The sequence below is a fragment of the Thamnophis sirtalis genome, unplaced genomic scaffold (assembly GCF_051295495.1).
Source record: "Thamnophis sirtalis isolate CommonGarterSnake01/CBP01778 unplaced genomic scaffold, rThaSir2_p1.2 scaffold_4, whole genome shotgun sequence".
NCBI lineage: Eukaryota > Metazoa > Chordata > Lepidosauria > Squamata > Natricidae > Thamnophis > Thamnophis sirtalis.
The window spans coordinates 58,855,279-58,868,934 of NW_028261384.1; the positions used below are offsets into that span (position 1 = coordinate 58,855,279).

Consider the following 13,656-nt stretch of genomic DNA (forward strand, 5'->3'; position numbering starts at 1 on the left):
GTCATCTGTATAAATTTGTTCCGCTGGAATTGTATCTTTAATGTAGAAAACCACTCCTCTTTTCTTACATCTTGCCAATGCAGTAAATATTTTCCTTAACTTTGGTTGAACCAATATTTGTTCATGTTGCTTTTGGATATGTACTTCTTGTAAGCAGATTATGTCCAATTTTAGTTTCTCTAATTTATACAATGTTTTCCTTCTTTTAATAGCTGAATTAAGTCCATTTATATTGATTGTAAACAATTTTTTCTCCTCTATGTTTATATTTTATAAGTAGGATTTATTGCTCTAGTAGATCTTGGTTCACATTGTTCTCTGATGTCAATGGCGCCTATTGCTTCTTCTTCTTTCTCAGTCACAACTGTGCACTCCTCTTGGAATTCAATTAGTGATTCTTCTTTTCCCATCTCCTCATCTTTCCCTTTCAAATGTTCTGCATAAATAGTTCTGCTTTCTCAGTTGAATCTATTCTGTATCTTTGTCCTTACCATACAAACATAAGACCTTCTGGTATCAGCCATCTATAATTAACATCTTTTTAAAGTAGAATTTTAGTCAAGAATTGATATTCTCTTCTCTTCTCTTCTCTCTCACTCTTCTTGGTATTTGTTTCAAAACTACAATCCCCTTGCCTTTATATTTCAGTTTCTTGTCTCTTGCCTTTTGTAGTATTTGTGTCTTAATTGCTTTCTTAGTAAATCTAATATGAACTTCTCTAGGGAGACCGTTTCTCGCTGCATATCTTGTATAGACTCGAAACACCTCATCTATACCGTCCATCATCTTTTCTTTGGTTATCTCTAGGGTGTCAGCCAGAATTTCTATTTCTGCCAAATTTTCTCCCTTTTCCTCTTCAATGTTTTGGAATCTGAGATAAAATTCTGATCGAACAATATCCCATCCCAATATTCCACTGTTGTCTTTTTCCATCACATTCAATCTGCTGTCGATATCTCCAATTTTCTTATCTCTTTGTTCATCTTTTTCTTTAAATTTTTGAAGTCTTTCCTCATATTTTATCATCATTTGGTGAATATTCTCAATTTTTTGTTTGTTTTCCCTGTTTTTTGTTCAATGCTCTCTGCTCTTTGTTCTATCCTTTCTATTCTTTTCTCAATATTTTCTGTTTTCATTTGTATTTTTTGTATTCCTTGCATAATCGCCTGAAGTGTCACTTCCTTGTCCTTTTCCTGTTACAACATTGTTTGTATTGATCTTTTTCCTTCCGATGGTGAAGAAGACGAAGTTGGTATTGCAGAGCCTTTTTACTCATTTTCAAAGAGTTGATCTAGTTGAGAAGTGCAAAATCTTCCAATTCTTCTGTCAGTTGTAATCCCAAGTAAACCTAAAATGAAAAAAAGAGAGGGAAGAGAGGGGGGGAAGCAAAAACCAAAATCCAGCGGAAAAAGAGAAAAGGAGAAAAAAGAAAATAAGTGTATGTATGTATGTATGTATGTATGTATGTATGTATGTATATATGTATGTATATATGTATGTATATATGTATGTATGTATATGTGTTCTGTCGCCCCCCTTTCATGGCTCGTTAAGAAACGCAGGCAGGCAACTTAAAAGGAAGTCTTTCTTTATCAGTTTTCAGTTCAAACTGGCTTCGAGCCCAGAAATAACATAAATACGAGTCTCTGACAAGAATGCAAAACAAAAACTCTTACAAGCACTGCAGTTCTTCCACTGTCTTCACGGATCAGGTTTACATGAAACACCAAAGCACTTATCCAAGTGTAACAAGCATAAATCACGATTAATCATCAAGCAATGTTGTACAAACAAGGAACACTCGAAGGAACGACGTTGACTCCAGCGACTGGGGCGTGGCAGCATCTGTCCTTTTATCTCCAAACCTGCCTCCCACAAGCCCCAGCTGCATAATGAATCTTGATCTCGAAAAGACTCTCAGCAGAACTGCTGAGTCACAACATGTATGTATGTATGTGTGTGTGTGTATGTGTGTGTGTGTGTGTGTGTGTGTGTTTTATTTGTGCTGATAAATAAATGTAACAAAAAGGCAACAGTAAAAATATTGGGTTTCTGCCTGGATGGTCTCTTGTGATGAGCCGAAGGACAGAGAATGGAAGTAGTGATCTTCCTCCCATATTTGGGCATACCGGGGTTTTAAAAAAAAATAATAACACTTCTTCTTTTAAAAAAAGGGAAAAAAAGAAAAGAGCCAAGCTTCTTTGCAGCAAGCCTGAACCAGCTGACAATAGCTAAATGACAGAGAAAGTAAGGGGGTGGGGCTGGGGGAAATGACAAGAAAAACACTGCCACTATGTAAGATCCAAACTCTTAAGTTGATTTCAGATAAAATTGACAGTACTCTCTTCAAGGTCACAACAGACTTCTTTCTTCCGTTTCCAGCCTTTCTTTCAAGCCCAACCTCCACAAGCTAATAGTATCCCAAAGGAGCACCCCACTATCATTTCATAAACAAATTCAAAGTCCTTGAAATGTAATGCCGGGTCTTAACTTTTCTCTAAACACTCATATATGAAAAAAGAAAACAATATTTCCAGACCTCTAGGTTCTCTTTCATTTTCCCTTACTTCCTTTATTCTCAAAAAATAAAAATAAAAATAGAAAAGAAAGTTCAAAAAGGAAATATGGTTAACACATTGTAAGCAAAAAATAGTAAGAAAAAAGATCTTTGACACTGGAAATTGTTATGTAAGTTATTTAAAAAGGAAAAGACAAAGAAATAAAAAGAACAGTCCAGTTTAAAAATAAAAGACATTAATAGAAATCCAGCCAAATTCCAACAATAAAAGCGGGGGGGGCACTTAACTTGACTTTGGTTTAATTTCACTGTTTAACCACTTCAGCCTTCAATTTTAATTTCAATTATAGTCTTTTAGGGTGTTCTCTCAAATAATAGTAAATAAAAGTCCTCTTACCAAAATGACACACTTTCTCCTGTGCTTTCTTCCTTATCGAAGCTGTCCACAACTTCAGCAGCTTTAATGGTTTATTTCAGCAGTATATTATGGGTTCAACTCTATCCTTGTAATTTGGCACTGTCTTCCTCAATTTCCTGGTAATAGGAGTGGCTGTGCTATCAGTTAAAACAAGATGAATGTGTCAGTGTCACATCTAGTCCTATAGATCCTTATTAGGATGCTGCCATTCTAGTGGGTGCATTCTTTACTTTGTAGCCTTTTTCCTGATGCCTACATATCCTGTAGTTTGATTTACCTTCTTGGGAATGTTAGGGGGGAGAGATATCTGTTTTGTCTCAGTTCCGAAGCCTCCAGCAAGATATGTCTGGGAACGGCTTCTTATCAATTTCTCAGCATGCACTTCTGGAAACAACTTTGCACCTGTGCAACTTTGCTTCTTCAACATCGGACTGAGGGGAGGGGTTTCTAACTGCTTTATCCTAACTGAATTGCCCAGGAAAATTTAGATCCTGCTTCCTTTGTCTTGCAATCCCTTTCCTTCAATAAAAGCTTCATTTTGAAATGTTAATTGTTTCAAGAGTTTTAGTTTCTTGAATGGAGAGGAGAGGCGGACCCTTACATAAAGCAGGATCTGCAAAAGTGGTCAACCCGGAGAAGCACTCGTTCTACTGAGGGGACCCTGCAAGCCATGTCCAAGCAAAGCAGCGAGCATGGAAAAGGAGAATGCTGGGGTGAAACCTCTACCATTACTCAGTCGGATACAAGCCCTGTGCCCCATTGAAGACATCAAGGCCATTTTGGAGGACCCCATGAAGGCGAGATGGTCGATCGGAGTAAGGAAGAAAGACAGCTAGGATGGAAGAACCAAAGGCATCACCCTTACTCAAGGTGGCCGGCAGCCAGGTTGGAAATGTGAGCTGGAAACCCTGTGGGACCAGGAAGAACTGGCCAGGGATGATTTACTGAAAATATATGTCATGTGCTTTGCGATGGAGGCTTTTGAGAACCTAAGAGCCCGGGGGAACCTTTGTGAGAGAGGAGGCAAGGCAGCAGAAGCAGCTGAAGGAGCCAGAGCTACCACCCTGGATCCAACAGCCGCAGATCAAGCAGATGGCACTGTGGGAGCAGCAGCCATTCCAGCAAACCTGCCCTGCACAATGCCAGCTTTTGCGAACGTCCCAAGCCAGCCAAGAGCACCACAGCTGGAAAGAAAAAGCATCATGAAGTATGATGGCAACCTACAGTAGTTTTCCTGGCGCATATCCTCATGTACATGCAGGAGTATGGGCAGGGTTTCCAAACCCAGGGCGCCTGAGTTGAGTTGTCACCCTGGCCTGGAAGGAGCGGCAGCACAGTGGATGGTGACCCTCCACTATGCCGATGCCCCAGAGCTGTGGAACTTCAATCATTTCATGATGGCTCTCCACCACCATTTCAAGGACCCCCTGGCAGATCGAAAAGCCTGTGTCCACATCAGAACCATGAAGCAGGGCCACCGACTGGTGGCTGAATATATCGAGGAATTCCGAGACCTCGCCTGCCAAGTAGACTGGCCGGAAGACTGGTGAGCTGGTTTAGGGATGGGCTTTACCATGCATGCCCGAGGGGCCCCAAGCCATTTCCACAACTGGTACATCCTGGCCAGGTAGAGATTAATCTGGCCAGAAACCAGCAGGGAGAACCTGGAAGAGATCGCCACCCTAGGGTAAGCGAGAGCCATGCAAACTGCAAACTGCCCTCTAGCCGTGACCAAGTGCGGGAAGGAAGGGCATTGCGCAGCTGAGTGCCGTTCAAAAAACTCCACTTGAAAGCCTGAATATCTATCAAGCCTGTTAAAGCCAGCCCAGTGGGAAAGACATCGAACTGAGAAGCAGAGAGGCTGTGGACTTTCACCCCCTCACAAATCTGGGGGAGGGAACTCCAGCCTCACCAGGAGAAGACCCGGTCCAGTTTGAAAGCAATCCTGAAAATGACCCGCTAGTAAGGTAACTGATCGAACCGGTCACATTGTTCCTAAGACTATTCATCCCCCAGCCAGAAAAAGAAAGTAAAACTCTAAGGCTCCTGGACTCAGGATGAACTTGATGCTTAATAAGCCTGACCCTAATGGGAAAATTGGGCATCCACCTATTGAAGATAAAGACCCCCATCACATTCTGCCAATTAGATGGGTCAATTGCGGGGGGAGGGAGCCTGCTATTTTTGCCACAGAGCCCTTGAAAATAGCCATGGGGATCTATGATGAGAGACTCGTGGTCATCATGGCACCCAGAATGGAGTGGCCACTAGTTCTGGGACTCACCTGACTGAAGAGATGGAACCTCAAAATAAACAGGGGATCCTAAGATTTCAGAAGGGAGTGACCGAACCAATTGGCTGAAGGGAGGAACTTCAAGTAAAGAAATAGCTGTGGCTAGAAGGCCGAGCCAGCTCAGGGCATTCCCCAGGAATACAAGGACTTGGCTGAGGTGTTCAGAGAAGACAACCCACAACTTGCTGAGAAGATTCCACATACAGTATCCTGACAAGCCCAAATAACTCATTGCTTTGTCTTCTCTTTGTGCTTATTTTCCACAGGTGGATTTCTCCTTTTCCTAGGGAGGCAACACGTCAGATCCCATAAATCCCTATCAGGATGCTGCCATTCTAGTGGGGGTGGGTGGGTGCATTCCTTAGTTTATAGCCTTTTTCCTGATGCCTATGTATCTTGTACTTTGATTTACCTTCTTGGGAATGTCAGGGAGAAGGGCCATCTGTTTTCTCTCAGTTCCGAAGCCTCCAGCAAGAGATGTCTGGGAACAACTTCTCATCACCTTCTCTGTCTGCACTTCTAAAAACAACAACTTTGCACCTGTGGATTGACTTATTCAACATCAGACTGAGGGGAAGGGTTTCTAATTGCTTTATCCTAACTGAATTCCCTGGGAAAATTCAAACCCTGCTTCCTTTGTCCTTTTCCTTCAATAAAAGGTTCCTTTTGAAATGTTGTTTCAAGAGTTTTACTTTTTTTAAAATAATTTATTTTATTTTCAAAACAAATATCCTTCTTTACATGCTGTAGAAAGTGTATCAGTTGGTTACAAAAAAACTTTCACGCATCTCTTCCACAGCCAACAAACATAATTCATATTAACTCAAGTATTTTAACTCAGATATTTATACATATTACCATCATCATATCTCCATTTTCATTTGACTATAATTATTTAAATGTCCATCATAAAATATAACAAGATTTAATACATAACCACATACTGGCCTTTCATTTACTATTTCTAAAATTCTCCATTGACACTGAATCCTTATGTACTATTCCAGCTAAACATCCATAATATTTAATAACAAAATTTTCTAATCCTTTTCAAATCACTGTTTACAATTTACATCCAGTTTCCTTATTTAATACCCATATCTATATGTATGTTGTTATCCTTATCCCTCCTTTATTTAACTATATCCTGTATCATAACATTTTCCCCTAATAATCAAAGCTTTAACGGTATCTAACTTAGTTCTTTTTGTTATTAATCTTTATATATAATCCAAAGGGATTTCTAATCTTCCTTTCATGGGTAACATTCAATATTCATATCCAATTATTATTCATCATGACACTACACATTGTATACAATAGTAACATTATCAATTATTTATTTGACTATATCTATTGTCACTAAATTCACTAAGTTTAACTAGTTTTAAATTATACTCTTCCATCTATCAATCTGTATCTTTCCAATAGCAAAACAGTCTCATATCTTCTGCCATTAGTGGTGTCAATCCTCTAATCATCTCCTTAATTAACTTTGTACGGACAAGCAATTCCTTGTTTATAAAATCTCTTATGTAACCTCGATGCCCTTCTGTTTCCTTAATCAGCTTATCTTTGATTGTCAGTGGTGTTATCAATGATATTGCTAATGAAATTTATCTCTTTAAGTCCATAAATTCTTTTGTTTTTTCTTCTTCTGTATCTTGCCATCTGGGACAAATTTCCCCTCCATTTAGTTCCTCTTTCAGTATTCCACTCTTTCCATTTTCAGAGACAAACCAATCACCATATATATCAGCAAATTTAATTTCTTTATATTCATTTTCCACTTCAATTTTTTGGGATTTAACCACCACATTTTCCACTTAATAAACATCCTCAACTTCTTCATCATATTTTGCTTTTAAATGCTCTAAGTCTTCCAGCTTCTTCTCTATCCTCTCATATGTATTAATATAGTTTCTATATTTCTGACAATATCTTTTGCAGACTTAAGATTTCTTCCTGCTGTTGAAATTGTGCCATTATTTCCAACTAACAAATACAGCTGCTCTGGCTTGGACAGTTAATAAAATTAAGCATAGATTCACAATAACATTTTATTTTCACTTTTTTTCTGGTTAAAGATATACTTCAAAGGGACATATGTATGCTTTCCCTCTTATCACTCTATAACCAAGCAGTGAGACCTTGTAGTGCTAAACCAAAATAATCAGTGAGAGAGAAAAAATGTTTTGTTTCCAATACACAACCTTCCAGCCTCCGAGTAGCAGTATTATGTTGCAATTTTCCTTGTTTCTTTTTGTATCTTTTTTGTATTTCAAGTTTTTTTAAAAAAGTCTGATTCTTAAATGAGTTAGGAGAACACCCATAGTAATGAAAGAGGAAAATTTTAATCCATAGGTTACAGAGAAGAAGAAGAAAAAAGAAAAGAAAAAAAATAGAAGAAGAAAACTTAATCCATTCGTTTTAAAAGGCTTGCATAAATCCCATCCATGAAGATTGCATTTAAAAAGTAAGATAACCTCCTGTCCAAAACCATTCCAAATTTAATTCCGCCGCTTATTTCTTCTGTTCTTCAATTTAAATTAATTTTAAGTTTTTTAATAGGCAGTCTCTTTTTAAACTGGTAAAAGTTCCTCACCAGCTGGAAACATTTTCTCTTTCCGTATCCTTCCGTTTTGGAGCTGTCCTGACTTTGTCAGCCTTGGCTGGATTTTTTGTTGCTGGCTTGAAGAACTTCTCTTGCATCGATCAGGGACTTTGCAATGTCCCTGAGGTCAGCAAGACATATTCTTCCTGTTCACCGTCTCTTCGGGACGGTTTAGGTCTGATTGGACCACCCAGCGGCAAAAGTATCAGCTGCGGTGTCGGAGCATCGAGACCACAAGTCCGTATCATCATGACGTTGGCGCCTCAAGAGTTTTAGTTTTTGAATGGAGAGCCAGACCCTTACAGTCAGATATCAAATATATTGAAAGAGAAGCCAACTACTGATGGTATAGTTTGTTCCTGCATCTTTATTAGCAAATTTGAGAGGTTTTGCTTCATTATTAAAATAACTGGGTTGGTTTGGGGTTCAGTACACTTTCGCTTAGCTGGAAGAGATAGAAGAGCACAAATTGTATACAGGTTGTCCTTGACTTACGATTGTAATTGAGCCCACCTTTTTGTGGCTAAGTAAGATTTGTTAAGTAAATTTTGCCCCTTTCTACAACTTTTCTTGCCACAGTTGTTAAGTGAATCATTTCAGTTGTTAAATTAATAAACCAGTTGTTAAGTGAATCTGGCTTCCCCATTGACTTTGCTTATCATAAGGTTGCAAATAGTGTTCGCATGATATGGGGACACTGCAACTGTCATAAATATTAACCAGTTGCCAAGCATCTCAATCTTGGTGATGTTATCGTGAGGATGCTTGCAATGGTCATAAATATGAAAAATGGTCAGGTCACTTTTTTCAGTGATAAGGTAACTTCAAACAGTCACTAAATAAACTGTTGTAAGTCAAGGACTACTTGTATTTGTTCATCCACTGAAGTGATTTGAACTGATCCTGGCTCCAACCCATTGATTCAGATTGTATTCTGTATGTATTATATTGGAGGTTTTGGCCATTAGGAGGAGCCAAAAACAGGCGATCCCTTTGCAAGGATTTATTCCAGCAGTTTTTGTGCGGTCTCTTTGTAAGTTGTACTTTGTTTGCCTTTTCTGAGGGTTTTCACATTTTGCTTTATATTAGGTTTTTTTTTTACCTCAAGGTTTCTCTTTTTTCTTCCTTCCTGGGTCTTCATCTCTCTTCCCCTTTTTGTTCAGCTTGTCCCCAAATCTTGTAGTTCTTGTTTTCTCTATTTTCTGAACTTTCTATTCTCCATCCTCTTTGCTCCAAATAATTGCCAGATCAGTAGATCACTATGTCAGACATCCAAGATATGCAAAGCAATATAGATCTATTCAGCAGTAAATTCTAATCAGCATAGCTTATTGGCAGATAAATAGAAGTGAGATTAGAGCTGAAGAAACAAACAGGATTGCTTAAATTCTTGGCTGGGTAGGTGGCATCTAAACTTTTTGAGGCAGCAAAATGCTTGTCGAAACAGCATTTTTTCTGCCTACTGAGAAGAAATTATTTTACCTATAAGCGAGATTTCTAGGAATTGTTTGTCTTGCTGATCTGCACCAAAAAAATATCTTGAGTTATTACTTTAATTCATGCTTGCGGCTGGCATTTAGAATACAATTTTATTCTAGAAAGCTATTTTTATTTGATTTGGGTGACAACAAAGTTCCTGAGCCCGGATGGCACTAGTTAGTTCCCCTGAATTAATATTAATAGAAAGAGATCTTCCATGGGAAGGTAAGGTTTTCTTCAAAATATTTTTTTTCTAAACTGCTCATTCTTTGTTAAGATGACTTAATGATTTCTGAAATATTTAACAGCATCTTTGAGTTATTTCAAGCATGTTTGTATCATCAATGATAATATTTTGTGTTTTATGACATGACATCAATTTTCCCTCAAGTCAATTTTCCCAGCCATCATGGTCTCCTTCAGTGACTCTTGCTTGCATGGTGCTTACAGAATATTTAAGTTTTAACTCCATTATTAGTGTTTCCAATAGGCAATCTGGTTTCATTTCATATAATATGAAAGAATATGTTCTCGTGACCTCCTATTAAGATATTCTTAATGGTCTTCTCTAATACTACAATTTAATTACATCAACTATTGCAATATTTTATAAGGTAGAAAGGCTAGAATGGCATTCATACTTACTGTAAACTTAAATTTTACTGTTTTTAAATAATTATTTACATTGGATTTTCCAATAATATTCCTGTCTCTGTGCAACAATATTAACTACTGAAGAGGGAGTAAGTTTTGTGCTGATAAAATAATGTTTTCCTTGTCAGACAACTCAAAACAATCATAATGTAATAATAATGGAATGATCATAATAACTTTATTATGGCAAGTTATAATTATCATAAGCCTCAGCCTTCATAGTAAATTCTCAGAACTTACGATAGTCCTAACTCAAAACATCCAGAGGTTACCTGCTTCTGCAGAGGTTTTCTGCCTCTGTTTTAGATATTCTTCAATTATTAATATTCAAATTTTATTAAATATTGAAGGGGAAAACACTCTACTTGGATTTTTTCTTGGTATAAATTCTGAATTTAATGGAAACTATCCTTCAATGAGCATTTTCTAGCAGGGAAAAAGTATGAATGATAATTTCATTTAAAATGCATATTATTAGTATTGAGAATTAATCTGCCTTAGAACAGTAGCAATCCAGGCAGATTGCTTTGTCACATCTCATAAAATATTGTTATTATGACTTAACTATTAGGCAGAATAGTACAGAAACAATTTATAAGAAATCTTGTCTTCAATGGATTGGATCTGTTAGTGCTAAGATGCCTTTTTGCAGTTGCATTGGATCTCAAAATACATTCTCTTTCTGATAATTTAAATTACAACAATTGCTTTTTCTTCATCCTCATTTTCTTGTAAAGACTAGTACGCTAATAATATTTGTATATTAGAAACCTAAACTATTTTTCAAGACCGTTCATCTACTTTGGTTTTTTTTTAAAAAAAAGAAACAGTCTTGGTTCTTTGGAAGTAACAAAGATTAATAACAAGAGTATATGCCAAATACACTAAAATTCCTTATACTCTAATCATGTGGGAATTTTAATACTCAATTTATGACCATAGTTGGGACCAGAATTTAAGTTGCTGAAATCATAAAATTAGTAATCCAAGTTAATCACCATTTTACATGGTCATTAAGTGAATCACACAGTCTTTAAGTGAATCTGGCTTATCCTATTGACTTTGCTTGTTGGAAGCATTCAGGGAAGGTTGCAAATCACAATCAATTGACCATGTGATCTGATGGCCAAGTACCCAAATTACAATTAGGAAACCATGAGGATGATATGATGGTAACTTTAAGGACAGGTTTTAAATCATTTTTTACTGAGGCCATTGTAATTTTTAGCCACCGTTAAACTAATAGTCATCAGTCCAGGCCCGCCTATATACATAAAGCTTCAAGAATGATAGAAAATATAGGACTAGATTTAGTTCATAGAACTAAAGTATAGTTTTTATAAGAATTACATCAATGTCCAAAATTGGTTCCCAAAGTTATTAAATAGTTCTCTGTTTGCATTTCCAGCTTAAACAATTGAGAACAGGGATGTCAAACACAAGGCCTGTGGGCCAGATCCGGCCCGTGATGAGGCCAGATCAGGCATGTGTGGCTATCCTGGAAACTGTAAGGGTCCAGCCCGCGTCACTTCAGCCCAGCCCACACCATTCATGCAATGCACACGCACAGGCCCAGTACTCTGTCACTGCATGCAGGGCAACTAAAGTAGTCTGTGAGACTACAGTAAAAAATATAGTTCAGACCTTTCAACCTCACAAGATCTTTTTTTCATGAGGTTGGAAGGCAAACAGTAAGCCTGGCACATATAAGAGAGGAGCGATTCCATGGCCGGCCTTACTATTTGAAGGCTGAACTGAGTGAGGAAGTTCTGTGGGGCCAGTTTCTTCACAACTGCATCCAGCCCACTGGAGTTTGCTGCGCTGAGGCAGGAATGAGACTCTGTCATGCTGAGCCTGCTGCTGCTTGGGTAAGATGAGGATGACGACAAGAAGAATGGCGAGGCTTTGCACCAGCCAGCTGGCCAGGGAGCAGGTGAGGTGGGGCTGGCTTGTAGGGGTGGGGAAAATTATGGTGGCTCCTGCCATTGCTTGAGTGCCTCGGCTGAAACACACACACACACACACACACACACACACACACACACACACACACACACACACACACACACACACACACACACACACACACACACATACACATACACATATATATATATATATATATATATATATATATATATATATATATCCCCTCCCTCCCTCTCTCTCTCCGGCAGCAGTGGCTACACAGCAGCGGACTTGCCTTCAAATATCACTCCAAATGTCCCATGTGCACACAGGCATTTTGGAGCCACCCCAACATCGTCAGCTTGGCTGGATTTTTTGACGCCGGCTTGAAGAACTTCTCTTGCATCAATCAGGGACTTTGCGATGTCCCTGAATTTAGCAAGACGTATTCTTCCCGTTCACCGTCCCTTCAGGATGGTTTAGGTCCGATTGGACCTCCTGGCGGCAAAAGTATTGGCTGCGGTCTCGGAGCATCGAGACTGCACGTCCGTATCGTCGCAATGTTGTCTCCTACTCCAAAAACAGAGGAGCTTTGATCAATCAACTATCACAGCCACCATTTTGACAGTTTTGCTGTACTGTTGTCTGTGGATGATGCTACAAAATGCAAGCATGGGATAAACTGAGCCTGATTTGTTCTCAGTCTTTTAAGTAGCCACAAACTACTAGCAAAAGTGGCATTTGGTCACAAGGTGAAGAGGCATTGAGAAAATTTTCCTCTTTTGCATTTGAGCAGCCAAGAAGGGACAGGAAAGACAAAGAAAAAGAAGGAATGGGGAAGAGAGCAAGGAAGGAAAAATAAGGAAAGGGAAAGGAAGAAGATAATGAAGAGGGAAAGGAAAAAGAAAAGGAAAAAAGGAAGGAAGGAGATTAGAATGAGAGAGAGTAAGGCTCTGAGTTAAGTCCATCCTTAGCACTTGGTCACCAGCAGCCCTGTTGCCTTTTGCCATTTCCTTATCCCCTCCTGACCTCCTAGTAGTCTCCCATCCTGTCACTGAAGATGCTTTGGTTATAAAGCTGTGTCTCCTCACAAGGAGAGGGAGTGGGCCTCCCTCTGACTCACACACTTTGCCCTCCCACATATACCATGAGCCAGCACAGCAGCAGGCCACACACCCACCCTGCCCACACCCACCCCGCCCCCCTGAAATCAACCACAATCCTAATGCGGCCCTCAATGAAATTGAGTTTGACATCCCTACTTTAGAATATGGAATTTAATAATTATTAGACAACCTGTCACCCATTTGGTCATTTTCATGTGTAATATAGACTTGCTTTATTTTCTCTTCCTCCTGACCCTGAGGTAAAGGCTCTTCTCCTAAGTTGGCAGGAAATTGCAAGTTGAAACCAATGGGCAGGTAAATGAGGATGGGGGAGTGAAAGGTGCATGGAGATGTTCAGAGGTGTCATGCAGATGAGGAAAGTTGTGCAGGAAGTTCTGTCTGAGTCAGTAAGAGCAAATGGGAGGATAGGTCATGAAGGGTGCCTAGAGATGTCGTATGGATAAGAAAGCATGCACAGGGAGCATGACAGGTCAGGAAGAGTGGGCAGAGATGGAAAAAAATGGTACAGGAAGACACATATATCTGAGTGTAGCCCGGATTGGGAAGAGTTGCACAGGGATGCAAGAAAGATGCTGCATGGATTGGGAAGGGCATACAGTGGCTGTTGCAGGGATACACAAAAGACCAGCATGATATGAACCCAGA

The 13,656-nt window shown here is 39.0% G+C and overlaps 1 protein-coding gene across 3 annotated transcripts in view; it reads left to right on the forward strand.

Annotated features, from left to right (window-relative positions):
• The window catches only part of TRAK1 (trafficking kinesin protein 1), a 448,828-nt gene that overhangs the window by 258,074 nt on the left and 177,098 nt on the right, over positions 1–13,656 (forward strand). The window contains exon 2 of one of the 3 annotated variants that reach the window (XM_087712992.1): positions 7,594–7,705. The exons of the other annotated variants lie outside the window; for them this stretch is intronic. The gene's annotated coding sequence lies outside the window, so the exon portion shown is untranslated. The remainder of the gene's footprint in view (positions 1–7,593; positions 7,706–13,656) is intronic. 3 annotated transcript variants of the gene reach the window in all.